We start from the raw sequence: 21,590 nt of genomic DNA, 5'->3' as shown, positions 1-21,590 counted from the left end.
TGTTGCCAAAGACCATAGGCTCATATTAGAGAGAAGAAGGAAAGACAGAGAGAAAATTTATCTTAGTTTCTTGGTCAGTATGTATGCCAGAGAGTCCAAACTTCTCTCTGCATCTGTGATCGGTGACTTTGACCACAACTGGGAGAACTCTCCCTTCGAGAAATTAGATCAACATCATTTTTGCCTTTTGATATGGTAGGCTGGCATGACATGAGAGAATGCACTCTGTGAGAATGAACTCTATTTTCTCCTCTCCGAGAGGGAGACACTTGAGATATTTATGTCTTCTTAGAAGATTTAGAAATTTGCAGCAGAGGAAACCTTATTCCCAGGTTTTTCTTTCTCATCCAGCATGTTTAGAAAGTCTCATTTCTATTTCTCTTTTGAGTACTGTGTTCCAAGGCTCAGGCATTTTCATTCTGTCTAAGGGTGGACATCACAGCATCAGCTTTGCTATGGATAGAGCTAGGTTGGAGGGCGCACTTTCTTGATCATTCAGATGGGCTGGCTTGCTTTCCTCTTTGAAGGCACCAGCCCTGAAATCCCGGCCTTTACACAAAGTGTGAAGGACAGAGCAGAATCTCTTATCCAGGATTACTGCCTTTTGTAGATGCTGTCTGGGCAAAGAGAGATGAAAAGAGAATAAATCTTTGGGGGTTATAGCCTTTTAATTGATCAGAGGCTGTTACTCATCCATTAGGTTACTCATTCCTTCTCTGTGGAGAGGGATACAGAAGTGATGGGGTAAGAGGCCAGGAGGGATACTCAAGTGGAGGTCCTTCCATGCAGAAAAATCCCTGAGAAATATTTTATTAGTACCAGTGTCATTATCAGATTTGTATTAATACTTGTATTAGTATATATATATGAGCTTTGGTATTAATATTAATATATGTATTTATATTTGCATTAGTATTGGTATAATCATTATTATTAGTATCAGTGTCAGAGTTAGTGTTAGTATTAATATAATAAAGTGTTAGTATTAATATAATAAAATATCTAGAACAATATTGTGGCACAAATGGGGGTTCAAGACATGTTTATTTTTTCCCCTGCACTGAAATTTCCCCCTTTGTCTTTTGGGAAAGATTAGTACTTTCTCTTCCATGCAATAAATATGTATTAAGAATCATTTTGCTAAATCAAATGAACTGCCACTGCAGAGTATTGTCTTTGGTATATAGAGAATATTCTTGCTCGACAGGAATGTTGCATAGTAGATTTATTCCTGGGAACATGGTGCAGCCTTCTGCAGAGAAGGAAAACTATTTGGACAATTTTGGTGAGGTTTGGTCTAGGAAATGTAAGTAAAGAGGTCAGGATGTCAGGGGATGGTGATGGTGGCATGGCATGAACAAAAACTCCCTCCCTCCATGGGCCAAGCTTGGAAAGATGCAACAGAAATAGTGATAAGCAATTCAATAGACTCATCCCGCTAAGTTGGAGAAAATCTCTTGGGGTTTTCAGTGGACTCCCTTAACTATGACAGTTATTTCCACACAACCAATAAGGGCAATGGAGATGTTTCCCCCTTAAAATATCTTCCCTGGGGAGAACTTGATTTTCTTGGGGTGATCTCGATTTGCTCTTACATCAGCAATCTTATTACTGAGGGTAAATTTTTAAAATCACAGCTTGTTGGCCCGTTTTTTGAATTAGGATGCCACTTGCTGGATAAACCAGATCTCTGTGTGGGGATAACTGAGCTGGTCCCACTAAAGTGAGGTGGGACCCAGTCAGTAGAAACTGCATTTGTCAGTAATTTGGAAAGGAGGATGTTCAGACCATTGTTCTGTGCCTCTGTTTCTTCCTCACAAAGATAGACATCATTCAACAAGCCTTCATGAAGCATCTCAATAGCCCCCAAATCATCCCTACAGGACAAAAAGAAAAGGAGAAACTACAGACTTGTACTAATGGACTGTACAATGAAATTTTTCTTTTTATCTTCTGTGATATCTGACAAAGCTAATATTCTAAGGCACAAGCATCCAGTCATGGAAGCTATAGTGTAATTATTCAGAGAACAGGCTCCTTGTTCAAACTTGATGGGACCAAGTTCAGTATTCAAGTTAAGCCACCTGAATATTAAATGGGGTATTACATACAAAGTGCTTAGAAAAGTGCCAAACTCTGTTAAGGAAGTACTTAAAGAGCATTAGTGATCGTTGTCATTGTTAATCATGATCATTGTCATTTCATCTGATCATTGTTGAACAAACAGGACTTAAAAATAAGCTGGTCCACTTTTTCTCAGCTCATGTGCTGTGTATCAATCCATGGAAAATGAGATTCATGAAATTCTGTCTATTGAAAACCCCAGACTCAGTCCAAAGGCAGAGAACTCAGATTTTAAATACAAATTATGGGGAAAAGACAGCTGGGGGACTCATAGTCCATGGTCAAAAATGAAACAGTAGAACTGCAGCAATCAGAAACTTTCTGGTGAGTTTTTCTCAGATCCCTAGATTCCTCTGGACAGATTTTCCTATTTGATCCTTGACTTTCATTTTTTGCACCCGTGTGTTGAATCTCCTCGAGAAAACTAAAGATGGTACAACTGCACGAAGATCCAGGGGAGAGGAAGGAGTGCTGGTCAGTGTTCCTGGGATGGCCTCTGTTTTGCTGGCACTGAGGACATATGCTTTGCTATGCTAGTGAAGCATAAACACTTATGCTTTAGATATGCATGCTTCCCTTTGGACACAAGAACACATATCCCCAAATTAATTCAAGCCCTTCTAGAGTCTAGCTAGCTGATTTGGGGAGAGATGCCTAATCTCTTTTCAATAAAGAGATTTACAAAATTTTTTGTGTGGTTGAAAGCAATGATAATCTTGAGTAGGATCTGGAGTTAGACATCATAAGTTCCAATCCTGATCCTATCACTTACTTGAGCTTGGGCAAGTCATTCTCCTGGCATCAGTTTCCTCCTCTGTGAAATGGGAATGACAGTAGCACTGTACTATTGTTAAGAGGATGAGATCTCTTATGGAAAGTACTTAGTACCTGGCACATCATAAGCCTAAGGATTCTTCAGCTTTGAGCAATACTGCCTTTGATTGTGACCTAAAATTTTTTTTTAATTCCAGCATTTTAAATTGTGACCCTATTCTGAGATTTGGTAAAAACATCCAAAGTTTGCATAGTATTTTCATTATTGTAGAACTTTAATAATATAATCACTTAAAGTAGTATAATGTCTTAATTATATATATATATATATGCATACATACACCATATATATATATATGTAGTGTGTGTGGGTATCTAACTGCAGAATAGTAGGTTATCAATGAGTTTCAAACATATCTGGAGCCAAATGTTTATTGTTAAAGTCAGGAGGATGCCTACAATAATCATACATACTGTGTTTCAGGATAGCCAAATTGGATAGGTAGTAAGGACAAGTGTTTTTTTAGGGAAGTATGATGATAATGATAAATAATGATAAAATAATAGAATTAACTATGCTAATAATGATAAAATAATAGAATTAACATTCTACTATGTCTCAACTCCCAGTGATTTAATGAACATAGACAATGACTTTTGGTAGCTACTAACATCACAAAAAGAGAGACAAACAGACGTCATGTGCCTGCTGATGGATATACCCAACACTATCCATGAAATAGTTTTGCCCTCCCCCCAAAATCTGAACCTGAGTCTGGTCAACAAATTCACTAAACATATAGGGAACTGAGGAACACATTCAACACCACCAGAGAGATGTAGTTAGCAAAACTCAAACTATTTGAGACACTAAAGAACAAATAACCTGTTTCTTCAACAACGTTAAACAAAAAACATAAAAGGAAAACATCTAAATGAAAAGAGGAAACAAATACATTAGTTAACTGCATTTTATGGACCTCCTTTTGATCCCAATTTGAATAAACAAACCGTGAAAAGGAGAAACACATTTATAAGACAATCAAATATCAACATTGACCAGGTATTTGATGATATTAAAGAATAATTATATTAAGGAATAATTATTAATTTTGGTGGGTAATAAGAATATTGAAGTTATGTTTTAAAAAGGTAACACATGGTTATCTTTGTGGAAAGAAAAAATATAGGTAATAAATATTAAACCTTATCTCACACTATGTACAATATTTAGTTCAAAATGAATCAAATATTATAAGAGCTACAACTGTTAAAGTTCTAGAAGAAAACTTAAGATAAAATTTTGTTTAGGCAAAGTTTCTTATATAGGACACTAAATGTACTCTTTGTGAAAGAAAAAATTATAAAATGTACCTTAAAATTTAAAAAAATGCTTTCAAACAATAATGTTGAGGGAGCAAAAGGGACTGAGAAAAATATTTGCAACATATATATCTGACAAGTGCCACTGTGTATTAGTTATCTATTACTGTGTACCATTATTCCAGAACATAGTAGCTTAAAATAAGCATTTACTGTTTCCCACTGTTTCTGAGAGCCGGGAATCTAGGAATGATTTAGCTGGTTGTTCTGAATGATTTAGCTGGGTCTTTCACTAGATTGCAATCAGGTTGACTTCCCCAGCCTTAGCCTTGTGATTCTCAAGGCTGGAGAACTGACCTTCCTGCTCACTCTCATGGTTGGTGTCAGGACTCAGTTTCTCTCTGGATGTTGGCTGGATGCCTTCATTCCTTAGCACATGGCCAGCTTCGTAAGTTGCCTGGCAGCTGGCTTCTCTCACAGCAAGTGATTTGAGAGACAAAACCTAAGATGGAAGCCACAGTTTTCATAACTTAATCTTAGTGGTAACAGGCTCAGGCTGCTGAATGGGATTCCTCTAAAGTTTTTATGTTGAAGCCTTAACTCCCAACATGACTGTTTTTGGATAGGGCTTTTAGGAAGTAATAAAGGTTAAATGAGGTCCTAATGATGAGGTCCTAATTAGATAGGATTGGTGGCCTTATAAGAAGAGGAAGTGCCACCAGAGGTTGCATTAGTTTTTAAAGATGTTTAGATAAACAAAATCTCCACATGCACAAAAAAGCTTTTTGTATACCTTCTGTTAGAAATAGAGGGTGTTACACCAAGATGAGGATATTACCAATGGTAGCAGAAGAACAGTGTTCATGAAATGCAATATAGCCCATAAAAGAGGCAAAGGGGCAACAGGCTTTCTCAGGCAATAGCAATGAGAAGTCCCCTGATGATGGCCCCACAGAGTGAAAAAGGAAGCAGCCTCCAGGTGAGGAGAGAGGCAAGTGGTAGAATATGTATGTATCTAACTGTGTGGGAAAGAATATTAGGAAGCAATTTATAGTTCAGTGGTGAGTTTGGGAAGAATTATAATTATAGAAATACAAAAAAATTTGCAAATGGAAAAATGAAATGATTGCTTCAAGATAAAGGTTAGGCAAACAGAAAAATAGAATTGTTTCACAACTTGACTCAGGAAAGAACATTTACCTAGACACAACAATGTAAATATCTCATATCCATTTAACCAAAAATTGTGATAGAATTATAATTTGGAATAATGTGAGAGGAAAATAGGCAGGAGGAACAGAAAAGTGGAAAATTACCATCTTTCACTTTAGAAACACAATAGAAAATGTCTAAAATTCACATAGTAGAAGATACTTAAAAAAAAAAAAAGTATGGAAGAAACAGCTAAGATGCCAGGAAAGGGCTGTCTTTAAAGAGTGGACTGAGAACAATAAGGCAGGAGATTTCCAGGTTTTGTTTAAACACATTTATTCCATTTATCTTATTAAACTATGTGTGTGTGGTTCTTTGATCAAAGCAAAATTTAATTGCATTAAGAAAGAATTTGGAGGATACAAACTGAAAATCAACATGGAGAAAACACTCCTTTCCACCGTATACATAGACGTGTGGGTACTGAATAGAAAGTTCAAGCCAGACTGGAAGGCTTGACTGGCCATGCACAATGAGGAAGAGCAAGGCGGAGGGATCATCAAGGGAAAAGCTGAAAGATTGAGACTCTCGAATCTGCTGGGAGATAATTTTAGGAGTGAGTTTCCCCAAGGATTGCCTTTGAGACCTCTCCTTTGAAAACGGTCCTAATTCTGTGTCTCAGCGCTGGCCGTTGTGTGAGTATGAGTCAGACCAAGGGCATTTTAGAATAGATGACACTGGTAGAATTTTCTTGGTTTGCAAATCACCTTTTATTAATATTATACTTCAAGGAATGTGTAACACACATTAACAAAGAGCAATCAGAGAAGGAAACTTTGCTGAAAAGGTGCTGACTTACACAGCTTTCTAATTAATTATGTATATTTTAAACACCAAAGCAGGAGTCTATTTTGTTCTCTGTTGTGTCTCCTCAACCATGTTACAATTAAGACGTATGTATTTCTCACCTAATATAGTCAATGAACTGGAAACTATTGACATTTGAGGGAATCTTTGTGAGTGAGGTAAACAACTTTCTATTCAAATATGCCTCATTACACATTATTTAAGTTACATCATTATATAAATACAGATGTTAAGAGTACATTCTGAAGAAAAATTTTCTTTTTTTTCCTGAAATTGATATTCATGTTCTGCTGGTAACACCTCACTCCCAAACCACATTGGAGTTGCATTAATGATGCTCAAATTTGATTGTTTATTCATTCTACTGTGCTTTTACCAAACTTGAGGAGAAGCACTGTGAAGGGAAGTTTTTTGATGAAATTGGTTTAAGACATTAAGAGTTAATCGGGACACTGATAAAAAAGAATTCGACTTCGTTTCTGTGAAAATGAGGAGATTAGAAAAAGGAAGAAACTGTTCATGAGGATAAGTCTTTCTCACTTTAAGAGCTGAGGGCTTTTATAATGAGGAACACTAAGCTCATTTTACATCACACAGAATTTAGCATTGCACCTGCTTAGAGTGAGAGCAAACTGAGCAAAAATAACAAAAATGAATGCAAGAAGTTACCCTAAAACACAGGCCTACTCAAAGATTAAAGTGGGGGAAATAATAACACATTTTCTTTTACAAAAATATGGGTGAAGAATGGAATTGCTATTGTTCTGCATGTTTTTCTAAATCAAGTCTGACCAGAGTCCAAGAAAAATTTTTCTAAGATAATGCCAAAAAATTGCTCTTTCTGGGCAAAAATCAGTCTTAATTCCCTTTGTCATAATGTAACGCTTACTCTGTTACATTTTTCTTTAGTCAACAGTGTAAAAACAATTTATTGTCGATCTGAAAATTGTTTTTGTGGGGCTCAAAACTTTGTGGTTTATATAAATGTAGTAATTCTCTAGATTACCATTTCACGGTACACTGCACACCAAAGAAAGCAACCTGTGTCTTTTACGCAAGAGTGTGGGTGGGTGGGGAGATCTAAAGGGGGGCCGTGTGGGGAGCCATCAGCCCCAGAAGTAATCAGATAAAGCTAGTGGCTTGGTATTAGTGTGTTAGCTTTGTCTAAGTCCCAGCATCTTCAATGGGCCAGCCCCTCTTCATTTGTCACCCCAGCGCACCTTTTGTGCAAATAATTTCCCATTGGTATTACCCAGAGCTTGGAGTCGATAGCCGACTAGCCTCTTTGCTTGTACCATTATTTCCAGCAAGCTTGCTACATCTGCAATAAATCCTGGAGGATTTGTGGGTGGACTGAGGAAGTGTGAGTGGCAGAATGAGGTGATAAGGCCTGGATTCGGCTGAAACAAAAGCTTTTCCATTCTGGCCTGACGTGGCAGAGTCACAGCATCTGAAGATTTGATTTGATCAAGTTTTTGCCAGCTGTCACAGGGAGTTCAAGCAAGTTAAAAATGAAGCCCATGAGCCTTTCTCTTGTACTCCATTAAGCCTGCCTGTAAGCACCGGTGATGAAAATCTTTCTCTTTTCTTAGCCTTTTTATGTTGTGGTGGTGGTAGAGAACAATGGATCTTCAAGAAGATGGATCAGATATGCCAAGGAACTGTTTTAAGTGATAGGCCCAGATGAAAATCTCTGGATTTAGATAGCAGTCACTGGCAATTTTCAGGTGTCGGGGCAAGAAATGTGGTTTAATCAAAATTTCTCAGCTTGGTTGCAGAGGGGCTACAATGAGGTTTTCAAAGCAGAGTTGTTTTCCAGCAAGATGAAATCCATGGCTGTCATATTATATACATTTTTCTCCTTCTGGGTTTTATTTTCTCTTTTATCCAGAAAAGCTTAACTTGGAAGTGATGTCTGTTTATCAGCAGTGGCTCATTATGTCCATGAATGTGAGCGTGTCTGTGCGCACGCACGTGTGTGCACACGCATTTTAACATACAAAGGAAAGAAGGCAACATGGCTTCTGAAAAGCATATTGCATGAGAATCTGGGCAGTTACTCAAATATTTCTGTGTGGTGCTTGGGTACCAGGATCCCCTGTTAGGGCTCTGTATCAGTCAGCATAGTCTGAGTTACGTCTTGGTAACAAAGAACCCTAAATTTTCAGTGGTTCATAACACAAAAGTTTGGTTAATCATGCTATATTTCTATCTGGGTCAGCTGTGCTCTCTGCCATTTGCCTGCACTCAGGTGGAGGGAGCAACCTCTGTCTGGGATATTACTTCTCTAATGGCAGAGGGACATGACAAATCATGCACTGACTCTTAAACCTCTGCTTACAGGAGGCACATGTCGCATTTCCTTAATGAAAGCATGCCACAGAGCTACCTTTTCATCCTTGGGGTGGGGAGAGATAAGAATTCCACAAGAGGGAAATAGAACTGGTTGGAGGCACAGTGACATAATCTCTAGCAGCACTCAGTTTCCCTATCTGTAATGTGAGAGAGCTCTGATTCCATTCAGTGGCACTGTAAGGCAGCAGTTCTAGCCGGGAAGATCGGCTGGAGGTGCTCCAGTGCAGAGAACGTTCCAAGACCATCATATTATGGATGGTGAATATGAAATTCTCACTTGGCTGGATGAAACGTATGTATCACAGCAGAGTAGTAGTTGTGGAAAAAGAAGGAAAAAATCAGTGAACCTAGGAGAAACTGTTTTCAAATATGACTTACACTTTATTTAAATTAAAAATAGTAAGCTCTGATTCTGCCACTGTACTCTAGCTTGGGCGAGACAGTGAGACCCCATCTCTTAAGTTAATTAATTAATTAAGTTTGTTTGTTTCTCTGTGAGGAATGAAAGTCACTTTTTAATCATTATGTGTGTGTGTGTGTGTGTGTGTGTGTGTGTAATAAATATAGAAAAGGTCCAAAAAAGATTAATGTATTATAGAGATAACACTTATGCAACTACCACTCAAAATATAGAACATTGCCAATATTCCAGGAGCCCCAAAGTGTCCCTTCCCAGTAATAGCTCCCTCATTTTTCTGCAAAGATAACCAGTAAAGGCTGGCTTAGAGCTTCCTGCAAACAGACTCTAAGTTGGAAATTGCAGGCAGAGGATTTACTGGGGATATTCTTGAGAGAAATACCTGTAAGAACATTAGGAAGGCAAGACGAGTAGAGGAAGAAGCCAGTTCACAGTGGTTCCATCAGTGGCTGTGTCAGTACCACATAGGTTCTTTGATTTGGGCTAGCCCTTTGGCGTTGAGTGCTGGATCTTTATATTCCCACATCAGCCAATCACTAGGCACTAAACCCTAGTCACTAGGCAAACCCTGATAGAGGGTGTGGCCTTGAGTGAAGAAGTTCCCCGTGGCCAAGAGTAATTCCCAGTTTGTCACTCAGGTGTGAACCATCAGCAGAGAATATTCTCAGCGGCTGAGAAGGGAACATGGGATGTCAAGAGGGAATCCTGGAACCACAGTATTCACAGAACTATTATAGCTCCTTCTTTTATATACTTTTTAATTTGAACACTTACATATGCCTCTTATGTATGTTTTAAACATCTGGTTTGTTTTACTCAACATTGTATTTTTAAGATTCAACACTGTTGCCTGTGGTTGTAATACACATTCATTTTCATGTCAGCATTGTATTCTATTTTATGATTATACCCCAAATCACCCATTGTACTATAGAGACATTGGACTGCTTCCTGCCTTTGGCTGTATACATAATTCTGCTATGAATACTGCTATAAATGTCTCTTGGTGCATATGTACATGTGTGTGTCTTAGGTAGATAAGCAGGTGTGGCACTGCTGAGATACGGGCTAATATGGTTTTGCTGTGCCCCCACCCAAATCTCATCTTGAATTGTAGCTCCCATAATCCCTACAAGTCTTGAGAAGGACCCAGCAGGAGGTAATTGAATCATGGGGGCAAGTTTTTCCAGTGCTGTTTTCATGATAGTGAATAGGTCTCATGAGATCTGATGGCTTTATAAAGGGAAGTTCCCCTGCACATGCTCTCTTGCCTGCCACCATGTAAGATGTGACTTTCTCTTCCTTCACTTTCTGCCATGATTGTGAGTCTTCCCCAGCCATGTGGAACTGTGAGTCCATTAAAACTCTTTCCTTTATAAATTACCCAGGTTTGGGTATGTCTTTATTAGCAGTGTGAAAACGAACTAGTACTCGGGCTATACATACTTTCAACTTTCGAAGATAACATCGAACAGCTTATTTTCCAACGAATAGTGTTTGTGTTCCCCTTGTTCCACAGCCTCATCAACACTTACTATTTTTGATTGTCATCTTTTTTGTTGTTTGCTTGTTTTTAATGTAGCCATATGGTAGCTATTCAGCCATGTCTCATTATGGTTTTATCTTCCACTTCCCTGGTGACTAGTCAGTTTGAGCATCTTTTCAAATGTATTTGTTATTCGTTAAGATTTCCTTTTTGTAGAGGAGGCTGTTTTTGCCCTTTTTTTAAACTTTCTCTTTTTCCTAGTGAATTAAATAAGATCTTTATATATTTTAGATGTATCAATATTGTAAATTAGGTCAATATTACAAATATTTTATTCTACTTTATGGCTGCCTTTTCATCTTCTTCTTCATGTCCCAAAAGTTTTTAATTTTAAGGTAATCAAAATTTATAAATTATTTTTGTCTTGTGAAATGCTGTGACCTTCAGTTTGCATAAGTAGTTTGGATTCGTATACCTTGAAATATACAGATACAGTGAAATATACTATCTCATTCAATTGTGTGATGAGATGATATCTTGTGCTATTTTTCCTAAAAAAGCATTTTGAGTGTCTGGAAAGAGAAATGATTTGCTTTGCAAGATAAATTTACCTTCATTTTAACTTCAGGTTCTTTTCATTTTGACCATTGAATACACATGGATATGGAACTAGTTATTTAAATAAAAGAGACCTGCAAAGATATAAAAATGTACAAATTCAAATTCAACTAATTTTTCAAAGTTGCAATCTCTTTTCAGTAGACATGATCGTTGCAGTAGTTGAGGAAAAAAAATTAACTCAGCAGGAGGCATAAAAGAAAATCTGTCATGTACAAGCTGGAAAAATGAAAAGGGTTTAAATGAGTTAATGGACTGATGGTTTTGTAATGGGATTATTTAAAGAAGTTGAAAGTTTTAGGGTCTGTCCATAACCTTTTAAGAACTATGTCACTTAGGGCAATGACTCCCAGCAGTTCCTTAAAGTCATCTCATTGGCCATTAGCAAGGTTATTTGACCCTGACGTATTTCAAACTGTGAATTTCCTTTTCCCCTGTGCATCTCCCAGGGCCAAGAATGTAGGCGCAAATTTAAGATGGTGGAGATTGAAGCTGTGCCTGCATAGTGGGAGTTTGACTTGTACATCTTGCTGGTTTTGCCAGCTGAAGAAGTGATTTTATCATCATAGAAGCTGGAGCTTATAGGGGAAAGTAACCTGGTCCTGGGGCTGGGCTTTTCCTTCAATAATGTCCTTCCTATCAAAAATAAATTTCTGCTCTTCTCCTTTACATCTTTGCCATTCTCTGGCCTAAAATGTTGGGTGCTCATCTTTCCTAGCATTACATCTCAATTTTTCAGTAGACTTTTGGTTACACATATCTGTGCTGTAACCCAAAGTTGAGAGTCTCTGATATCAAGCAACCACACCTCTCCTTTTGTTGCTAGCTAGATACTTGGTACTATTTAGTGACTGGCCACAAAAGGGGAATTGTCATGCTCTTATGTTTGGGAAACCCAATCTGTCATTGTACTTCAGTATTCCTATTAGTGATGTCTTATCTGTGTGTCCTTGTGCCAGGAGGCGCTCCCATCTGAAAAGTTAAATTTCCATTTCTGTCTCAAGTAAAGATGTCAACAACCCATAGCTTTTAATTAATTAACCCAGAGTGGACATTTTTAAAAAGTAATTATGAGCTTTAAATCCTCAAGTCTCCAAGTTTTGATAGGTTAACCCACTTGGCTTCAATAAACACTCAAAGTCAACATTTTCCTAGCAACCTTTGCCTGGGTCCAGTAAACATTATTCTTTTTCACTGCATAGGTTTTGATCAAAATTGAAAAAATAAAACAAAACACTAAAGGAACTATGACAAAAATCCTGTGATAACATGCCCTATGAAATCACGGGATTGGTGATCAGGGGCAATCCCCCATCCAGCTCCCTCTCTCAAGTTGCAGGGGATGAGTGACACAGAGGGAAGGGCAAAGCTAGGTGAGGAAACTTCAGACAACCACATCTTGACAAATGGAGAAGTGAAAGGTGGGTCTCCATATCCCTGGTATTCTCCTGGCCCAATATCCCTGTATCAGTATGACAAAACAAATATCAAATATCTGGGAGAGCCTGAAGTTGCTGCCACTACCCTTCAAGTCCTAGTCAGGCACAAAATCTTGAGTCAGTCATCCTCAATGGTGTAGTGCCAGAATAGATTTAGATCACAAATTGGAACACCATAACCAGGTGCTAGGACAAATTTAGATCACAAATCGAAATACCAGCTAGCTATACAGGTGTACCTGATTAGTCCATCAATCTCACAATAAACTGACTGAAAATCCAACAGCTGAATTGTTTGGCCCCCTCACCACTTACTATGTCAATGCAGGGTCTTTACTATTTGTCCCATATTACCAGTGAAAGCTAAGTTGAAGGAAGTCACTTAGCTTGAGACAAAAAAGCTTGCTGCCTGAGCCCTAGAAGGAGACAGATTTGTCCACCAGACAGAAGCAATGCTCTTTATATTGGAGTCAGGAAAACGGTAACTAGAATAAGACTTACGGCACAGAAAAGCAGAAAACTTCCTGTGGCAGCTTCTCCAAAAGGGAAAAATGGATGAGCTGAGGCAAGCATACACAGTTTATTCTTTCCAGATTTTCCAGTTAGACTCAACTGTTAACACTCAATGGTCTTCTGTTAAGTGGAGATATACTAACTCCTTTCCAGGTATTTTCAGGGTGTATGATCTCAAATCCTTGTCCTTCTACACTTAGAAAATCTTGGAAAGAAGAAGTATTTGTAGAGAGTCATCTGAAGAATGGGTAAACCCATTCTTTTCCCTGGGTAAATGGGTCTCAAAAGGCCTTTGTTTGGACTCTTTAGCAAAATACTTTATTTCAAGTGAAGTATGTAAACAGATCCAAGAAGATACTGTAAATGGAATGGAACTCTGGGACACAGATCCACCTTTACTCATCCTGATTCTTGCCAGCCTTGGCAAGTTCTAGAGATCACTGGGATCCTTCCAGTACTCCACAGGAAATCGTAGGTTTAGAGAAACAAGCATTTTGATGGATTAATCCAGGGCTACAGAAAGCTGGATTCCCAGAGTCTGTGGTTGCTGGCCCTGGTAGAGTTACTAGGTTACTAGGTGTTTGCATTGTTGAAGTTTGCCGTTTGATATTAGAATACATTCTTAAATAAATGTGGTAATGTTATACATCATTTTGATGCACATTTCTTGCTTTTTTTTTGCTAATTACTTATTACTTGCTTATTTTATATTTATTTTAGACTATGCAAATGATGTTAACAAAAAGCAAACGAGTGATTTTCTTATTCAACTTCAAAATGGGTCATAAAGCAGTGAAGACAACTCACAACATCAACGCATTTGGCCCAGGAACTACTAATAAACGTACAGTGCAGTGGTGGTTCAGGAAGTTTTGCAAAGGAGATGAGAGGCTTGAAGATGAGAAGCATAGTGGCTGGCCACCAGAAGTTGACAACGGCCAATTGAGAGCAATCATCGAAGCTGATCCTCTTACAACTATGTGAGGAGTTGCTGAAGAACTCAACCTTGACCATTCTATGGTCATTCAGCATTTGAAGCAAATTGGAAGGGTGAAAAATCTCCATAAGTGGGTGCCTCATGAGCTGAGCAAATTTTTTTTTTAAATTTTCATTTTGAAGTGTTGTCTTCTCTTATTCTATGCAACAACAATGAACCATTTCTTGATCGCATTGTGATTTGAGATGAAAAGTGGATTTTATAGGATATCCGACAATGCCCAGCTCAGCGGTTGAATGGAGAAGAAGCTCCAAAGCAAGCACTTCACAAAGCCAAACTTGCACCAAAAAACGGTCATGGTCACTGTTTGGTGGTCTGCTGCCACTCTGATCCACTACGGCTTTCTGAATCCCAGCAAAACCGTTACATCTGAAAAGTATGCTCAGCAAATCAATGAGATGCACCAAAAACTTCCACACTGGCAGCCAGCATTGGTCAGCAGAAAGGGCCCAATTTTTCTCCATAACAATGCCTGATGGCATGTCACACAGCTAATGCTTCAAAAGTTGAATAAATTAGCTTATGAAGTTTTGCCTCATCTGCCGTATTCACCTGACCTCTCACCAACTGACTACCACTTCTTCAAGCACCTTGACAACTTTTTGCAGGGAAAATGCTTCCATAACCAGCAGGATGCAGAAATTGCTTTCCAAGAGATCATCGAATCCCAAAGCACAGATTTTTATGATACAGAAATAAACAAGCTTATTTCTCATTGGCAAAAATGTGTTGATTGTAATTGTTCCTATTTTGATGAATAAAGATGTGTTTGAGCCTAATTATAATGATTTAAAATTCTTGGTCTAAAACTGCAATTACTTTTGCACCAACCTAAAACTTAGTTATATTTAGTTGTAATGTCTTCCACTTCCACTAAGAGAAGTTATTGAAAAACAAACAGGCATACAAAACTAATTATACTTATTGTAAGGATGTTATTGAGAATGTTTACTGCATTAAATAATGTCATTCTTTTTTTCAAATTCAACATACATAATTAATGTGTACAACTTGATGAATTTGGAGCTGAGTACACACCTGCGAAGCCATCACCTCAATCTATGCTATTAACCTATCCATCACCTCTAAAAGTTTCCTCCTGCTCTTATTTATTATTTTTTTGTGTGATTAGAACACAATATAATATATACCCTTTTATGGCATATATGCAATATAGTATTGTTAACTTTAGGTGCTATAATATACAGTAAATCTCTGTAATTTGATTAAGTTGTATAACTGAAACTTTATGCCTTTTGACTAATACCTCTCTGCTTCCCTGTTTCCCCAGTCACTGGCAACCACCATTCCACTTTCTACTTCTAAGCGTTTGACTAATGCAGATTTATCATATAAGGGGTGTCATGTAGTATTTGCCCTTCTGTGTCTGGCTTATTTCATTTAGCATAATGTCCTCTAAGTTCACCCATTTTGTTTCAAATAAGCAGGGTTTTCTTCTTTTTTAACCTGATTAATATTCCACATATGTGTATACTGTATTTTCTTTTTCCATTCATCTGTTAATGGACATTTAGATTGTTTCCATATCTTTGCTATTGTGAATAAAACTGCAATGAACATGGGAGTGCAAATATCTCTTCCAGATCCTGATTTCAATGTGTTTGCATCCATACTCAAGAATGAAATTCCTGGATCATACGGTTGTTCCACTTTTAGTTTTCTGGGGACCTCCAAACCGTTTTCTGAATTGGCTGTACCAATTCACATACCCATTAACATTGTAAAAGGGTTCCTTTTTCTCCAAAATTTCACCAGTATTTATCTTCCATTTTCTAAATGGAAAGATTTAGAAACAAAAGCCATCCTAACAGGTGTGAGTTGGTACCTCATTGTGTTTTTGATTTATATTTCTCTGATTATTACTGATTCTGAGCAACTTTTTATACACCTGGTGTTCAATTGTGTGTCTTCCTCAGAGAAATGTTTGTTTATTAATAGTTTCTTTGCCTATTTTAACATTAGGTTATTTGTTTTTTTGCTATTGAGTTGTAGAAGTTCTTTACCTATTTTGGGTATTAACCCTTTATCAAATATGTGGTTTACAAATATTTTCCCCCATTCTGTCAGTTGCCTTCTCATTTTGTTGACTGTATTCTTGGCTGTGAGGAAGACTTTTAGGTTGACTTATCTAATTTTACCTATATTGCCTGTGTTTTCTGTGTCATATCCAAAAAAATTATTGCCAACATCAGTGTCCAAAAGGTTCCCCTTATGCTTATTTTCAGGAATTATGTGGTTTCAAATATTGTGTTTATAATGAATTATTATTATAATTCTTTTTGAGTTGATTTTTAGGTCTGGTGTGAGTTGAGGGTTCAATTTCATTCCTTTGAATGTGGATATCCAGCTTTTCCAACACTTTATTAAAGAAACTATTCTTTCACCATTATGTATTCTTGGTACTCTTGTGAAACATCAGTTGACCATATATGCCTGGATTTATTCCTGTGGTCTCTATTCTGTCCCATTGGTTTATGTCTGTTTTGCCACCAGAACCACACTGTTTTGATTACTGTAGTTTTATAATATATTTTGAAATCAGGTAGTGTGATGTTTCCAGCTTCATTCATATTGCTCAAAATTCCTATGACTATTTGGGGCCTTCTAATATTATTTTTCTGTATCTCTAAAAATTGCTATTGGAGCAGCAAGATGGCTGACTAGAAGCAGCCAGGAAGAGCTGCCCCCACCTAGAGACCAAACCGTCAAGAAGACTGGCACATTCCGAGTAAATCCTTGGAAGGAAGGCATTGAGAGTAGATGGAGGGAAGATGCAGATCCTGGGATCATGGGGGAGGAAGCTAGGAACCCTGCATGGGATTGCTAAACACAGGGACTTGTCCCTGGTCCTGAGCAAATCTCAGGGAAGGGGTGAGTTAAGCAGGTGTGGAGTAGCACACTCTTGCCACAGACCTCAGGAATCCTAGCTGCAGGGGGCCCCATGAACCCCATGGACATTTGAGCTGGAAGGCAGAGCTGCTTGCAGAGTCAGCAGTGACAGGACTACAGCCTGTGCAGAGCCCAGATCGTTTGGCATGAGAACAGTTACAGTGGAGCATGGCCAGGGATGCCCATCTCACAAGGATCACCATGCTCCTCTAGGTGGCTTTGGCCTTTGGTGACTGTTGGACCTGGACAAGTAGGGTGGTCTTGCTTGTGGAGTGGCGTCAGTCTGGTCTGAGCACCAATCTGTCTGCTGGCCTCTCCCAGGGTTCCTGCCTGGCTGAGCTCAATTGCAGTGCAGCCTCACATGCCCAACCACAGTGCTTCCCAGTGCCACTGTCATAGCTCCTTCGCTGGCAGAGGTCACCTATCTGTCAAAGAGCTTCTGCAGGTGAAGCTAGTGCATGCTTGCCCACAGCCTCTCCCTCTGTTTTGCTGGCACTCACTCACCCACGGCCATCCCCTACTGTGTTACTTACTGGAGTGTGTATGCAGATCCTGTTGCTTCACCGCCACTATTGCATGTGTGCAGACCTCACTGTCACTGCCTGCTTCTGTGTGTGTGTATGTGCACAGGTGCTGCTACTCTACTGCTGGCAGCACACACATGTGACTATGGATCCTGCTGCCTCTGTCCCAGTGAAACACTTTTGCTGGGACCCTGTCCCCCATTGGAATGTTATTGTCAGTGGACTGGGAACACCTGGGTCTCTTCAGTACAGCAGGTGCTCAACCTTAAGGGGCCAGAGAACAAAGCCATGGGCCTGGTCCCAGCCCCCTACAATTACAGCATGCAGCCCAGGAGTGCTGAGCTGAGGCTTGTCTCACTGAAGTCATCCAGAAACAAAGCCGGTTGACTGAACCCAACTCATACAAAAACCAAACCCTCACAGCCATCAAAGAGTATAAAAGCAAAAAGCCCTATCCAAAGGAAGCAACTTCAAAGATTGAAGGAACATCAGCCAGACAGATGAGAAACAACCAGTGCAATAACTCTGTCAATTCAAAAAACCAGAGGGTCTTCTTGCCTCCAAGTGACCATACTAGTTCTCCAGCAATGATTCTTAATCAGACTTAAATAGCTGGAATAAAAGACATAGCATTCAGAATCTGGATGGCAAGGAAGATCATCGAGATTCAGGAGAAAATTGAAACCCAATCCAAGGAATCTAAGGAATGTATTAAAACAATACAAGATCTGAGAGATGAAACAGTCATTTTATGAATGACCCAAACTGGTCTTAAAAAGCTAAAACAAACTCACTACAAGTATTTCACAATATAATCGGAAGTATTAACAGCTGAATAGACCAAGCTGAGGAAAGAATCTCAGATCCCCACCAAGGGAACCCTATCAGGCTAACATCAGAACTTTTAGCAGAAACTGTACAAGCCAGAACAGATTAGAGGCCTACATTCAGCATCCTTAATGAAAATAAATTCCAACCAAAAATTTTATATCCAGCCAAACCGAGCTCCATAAACAAAAGTGAAATAAAATCTTTTTCAGACAAGCAAATGCTAAGGGAAATTGTTACCACCAGACCTTCCTTAGAAAAGGTACTTAAGGGAATGCTAAACACAGAAATGAAAAAACATTACCAACTACCACAAAAACACACTTAAGTCCATAGACCAATGACACTATACATCAACTATACAATTAAGTCTACATACCAACCAGCTAAGAACATGATGACAGGATCAAATCTGCACGTATCAATATGAGTCTTAAATGTAAATGGGCTAAACACCTCACTTAAAAGGCACACAATGGCAAGTTAGATACAGAAGCAAAACCCAACTGTATATTATCTTCAAGAGACCCTCTCACATTCAATGACACCTGTAAGCTCAAAGAAAAGGAATGGAAAAAATCTATCAAGCAAACAGCAGACAAGAGTAGAGGTCGCTATTCTTATTTCAGAAAAAAAACAGACTTTAAACCAACAATGACTTAAAAGGACAAATAAGGGTATTGCGTAATAATAAAGACAGATTCAACAAGAATACTTAACTATTCTAAATATATATATGCCCAACACTAGAGCACCTAGATTCATAAAACAAATTCTGAAAGACCCACAAAGCAATATAAGAGTGGCAGACTTCAATATCCCACTAATAGTATTAGCCAGATCATCGAGGCAGAAAACTAACAAAAATACTTGGGACCTAAACTCAGTACTTGACCAAATGGACCTAATAGACATCTACAGAACATACTGCCCAACAACAACAGAATATACATTCTTCTCATCTGTACGTGGTGTATACTCTAAAATCAACCACATACTTAGTGATAAAACAATTCTGAACAAATTCAAAAGAACACAAAACGAAATCATATTAAACATACTCTAGAACACAGCAATAAAAATAGAAATCAACAGCAAGAAGATCTCCCAAAACAGTACAATTATATGGAAATTAAACAATCTCCTCTTGAATGACTTTTGAATAAATAATGAAATTAAGGAAGAAAGCAATAAATTGTTTGAAACTAATGAAAACAAAGTTACAACATAACAAACATTTGGGATACTGCTAACACAGTGTTAAAAGGAAAGTTTATAGCACTAAATGCCCATATCAAAAGACTCCTTATACAATAAATGATGTCGGGATTCAATAATTGGCTAGCTATGTGCAGAAGATTGAAACTGGACCCCTTCCTTTTACCATATACAAATATAAACTAAAGATGGATGAAAAACTTAAATATAAAACCTAAAACTTTGAAAACCCCAGAGGCAAATTCAGGAAATATCATTCTGAACATAGGCCCTGGCAAAGATTTCATGATAAAGACTCCAAAAGCAATTACAACAAAAACAAAAATTGAGAAATTGGATTTAATTAAACTAAAGAGCTTCTGCACAGCAAAGGAAATTGTCAACAGAGTAAACAGATGACCTACAGAATAGGAAAAAATATTTGCAAACCATACATCTGACAGAATCTGATAGAATCTATAAACAACTTTAAAATATTAATGAGCAAAAAACAACCCCATTAAAAAATGGGCAAATGACATGACAATTTTCAAAAGAAAATATACATCTAGCCAACAAGCATATGAAAACATGCTTAACATCAATAATCATAATATAAATGCAAATCAAAATCACAATGAGATAGCATCTCATACCAGTCAGGATGGCCATTATTAAATGTCAAAAAATAACAGATGCTGGCAAGGTTGTGGAGAAAAGAGGATGCTTATACATTGCTGATGGGAATGCAAATTAGTTCAGCCACTCCGGAAAGCAGTTTGACAATTCCTCAAAGAACTTAAAACAGAACCATCATTCAACCCAGCAATTCCATTACTGGGTATATACCCAAAGGAATAGATATCATTCTACCATAAATACACATGCATGTGTATATTCATCATAGCACTATTCACAAAGCAAGACATGAAATCAACATAGATGCCCATCAGTGGTGGACTGGATAAAGAAAATGTGGTACATATGCACCGTGGTATACCACACAGCCATAAAAAAGCAAAATCACGTGCTTTGCGACAACATGGTTGGAATTGGAGGTCATTATCCTAACCGAATTAACACAGTAACAGAAAACCAAATACTGAATGTTCTTGCTTATAAGTGGGAGCTAAACACTGAGTTCATATTGACACAAAGAAGGAAAAATAAACACTAGGGATTACTTGAAGCTGGAAGGTGGAAGGAGAATGAGGATTGAAAAAAATACCTATCAGGTGCTATGTTTGTTACCTGGGTGATGAAATAATCTGAACACCAAACCCCACCAATACACAATTACCCACCTAACAAACCTGCACATGTACTTCCTGAAACAAAATAAAAGTTGGAAAAAATGCTATTGGAATTTTGATAGAGATTGAATCTAATTTGTAGATCACTTTGGGTAGCATGTACATTTTAACAATATTAATTCTTCCAATTTGTGGACATGAGATGTCTTCCTTTTTATGTCTTCTTTAATTGTTTTCATAAGTGTTTGTATTATGATTTTCACTATAGATGTTTTCCACCTTTTCACTTGAGTTTATTCCTAAGTATTCTATTATTTTTGATGCTATCGTAAATGAAATTGTGTTTTGAATTTTCTTTTGGTATGCTTTGTTGTTAGTGTATGGAAAGGCAACTAATTTTTGTATGTTGATTTTGTTTCCTAAAAATATGCTGTATTTATTTACTAGTTCTAACAGTTTGTGGAGTTCTTTAGGCTTTTCTAGATATGAGATCATGTCATTTTCAAGCAAAGGTAATTTTACTTTTTCCTTTTCAATTTGGATGCCTTTTATTTCTTTCTCTTGCCTAATTTCTCTGGCTAGGAATTCCAGTACTCTACTGAATACAAGTGCAAGAGTGGGCATCTTTGCCTTGTTTTGATCTTACAGGAAAAGCTCTTCAATTTTCACTGTTGAGTATGGGTTTTTCATATATAGCCTTTATTATGTGTCGAGGTAAGTTTCTTCATATCTAATTTTTTGAGTTTTTTTTTTAGCATGAGATGTTAACTTTTTTCAAATGCTTTTTCTGCATCTATTGAGGTGATAATATG

At 37.8% G+C, this 21,590-nt stretch overlaps 1 protein-coding gene across 1 annotated transcript in view; it reads left to right on the top strand.

Annotated features, from left to right (window-relative positions):
- C10H12orf42 (chromosome 10 C12orf42 homolog) overlaps positions 1 to 21,590 on the top strand; it is a 457,931-nt gene that overhangs the window by 285,318 nt on the left and 151,023 nt on the right. The window contains exon 4 of the transcript XR_008620473.1: positions 13,790 to 16,596. The gene's annotated coding sequence lies outside the window, so the exon portion shown is untranslated. Of the gene's footprint in view, positions 1 to 13,789 lie in introns of the transcript that reaches the window.

The sequence above is a fragment of the Pan paniscus genome, chromosome 10 (assembly GCF_029289425.2).
Source record: "Pan paniscus chromosome 10, NHGRI_mPanPan1-v2.0_pri, whole genome shotgun sequence".
NCBI lineage: Eukaryota > Metazoa > Chordata > Mammalia > Primates > Hominidae > Pan > Pan paniscus.
The sequence above is the reverse complement of the archived record's forward strand: the minus strand, read 5'-3'. Positions and strand labels throughout refer to the sequence as shown.